The sequence below is a fragment of the Mustela lutreola genome, chromosome X (genome assembly GCF_030435805.1).
Source record: "Mustela lutreola isolate mMusLut2 chromosome X, mMusLut2.pri, whole genome shotgun sequence".
NCBI classification, from domain to species: domain Eukaryota; kingdom Metazoa; phylum Chordata; class Mammalia; order Carnivora; family Mustelidae; genus Mustela; species Mustela lutreola.
The window spans coordinates 45297103-45298817 of record NC_081308.1 but is presented as its reverse complement, the minus strand read 5'-3'; positions in this window follow the sequence as shown (position 1 = coordinate 45298817).

Genomic DNA, 1715 nt, shown 5'->3' with positions numbered 1-1715 from the left:
TACACCAGCAAATCTGTCAATCGGAAAGAAATGGATGCCTTCCAAGAGACCTATAAGCTACCAAAACTGAGCCAGGAAGAAATAGAAAACCTGGACAGACCCATAACCAGTAAGAGACTGAAGCAGTCATCAAAAATCTACCAACAAACAAGAGCCCAGGGCCAGACGGCTTCCCAGGGGAATTCTACCAAACATTTAAAGAAGAATTAATTCCTGTTCTCCTGAAACTGTTCCAAAAAATAGAAATAGAAGGAAAACTTCCAAACTCATTTTATGAGGCCAGCATTACCTTGATCCCTAACCCAGACAAAGGCCCCATCAAAAAGAATTACAGGCCAATGTCTTTGATGAACACACATGCGAAAATTCTCACCAAAATACTAACCAACAGGATCCAACAGTACTTTAAAAGGATTATTCACCACAACCAAGTGGGATTTATTCATGGCCTGCAAAGTTGGTTTAACAACTGCAAATAAATCAATGTGATACAATACATTAATAAAAGAAAGAACAAGAACCATATGATATTCTCAATAGATGCTGCAAGAGCATTTGACAAAGTAGAGCATCCTTTCTTGATCAAAACTCTTCAAAGTGTAAGGATAGAGGGTACATATCTCAATATCATCAAATCCATCTATGAAAAATCCACAGCAAGTATCATTCTCAATGGAGAAAAAGTGAGAGCTTTTCACCTAAGGTCAGGAACAAGGCAGGGATGTCCACTATCACCTCTGCTATTCAACACAGTACTAGAAGTCCTAGCCTCAGCCATCAGACAACAACAAGAAATAAAGGACACCAGAATCAGCAAAGAAGAAGTCAAACTATCACTCTTTGCAGTTGATATGATAATTTATGTGAAAAACCCAAAAGGCAACACTGGAAAAGTGCTTGAACTCAGACAAGAATTCAGTAATGTGTCAGGATATAAAAACAATGTTCAAAAGTCAGTTGCCTTTCTATACACCAACAGCAAGACAGAAGAATGAGAAATTAAGGAGTCGATCCCATTTATAATTGCACCCCAAACCATAAGATCCTAGGAATAAATCTAACCAAAGAGGCAAAGAATATGTACTCAGAAAACTATGAAGTACTCATGAAAAAAATTGAGGAAGACACAAAGAAATGGAAAAATGTTCCATGATCATGTATTGGAAGAACAAATATTGTGAAAATGTCTATGCTACCTAAAGCAATCTACACATTTAGTGGAATCCCTATCAAAATATCCATTTTTTTCAAAGAAATGGAACAAATAATCCCCAAATTTATATAAAACCAGAAAAGACCCCAAATAGCCATAGGAATGTTGAAAAAGAAAGCCAAAGTTGGTGACATCACAATTCCAGACTTCAAGCTCTATTACAAAGCTGTCATCATCAAGACAGTATGGTAGTGACACAAAAACACACAGACCGATGGAACAGAATAGAGAGTCCAGAAATAGATCCTCAGATCTATGGTCAATTAATCTTCAACAAAGCAAGAAAGAATGCCCAATGGAAAAAAGACAGTCTCTTCAACAAATGGTGTTGGGAATATTGGACAGCCACATACAGAAAAAAGAAACTGGACCATTTCCTTACACCACACTCAAAATGGATGAAGGAGCGCAATATGATACAGGATTCCTTCCAAATCCTGAGGAGAACACAGGCAGCAACCTCTTCAACCTCAGCCACAGCAACTTCTTCCTAGAAACATCG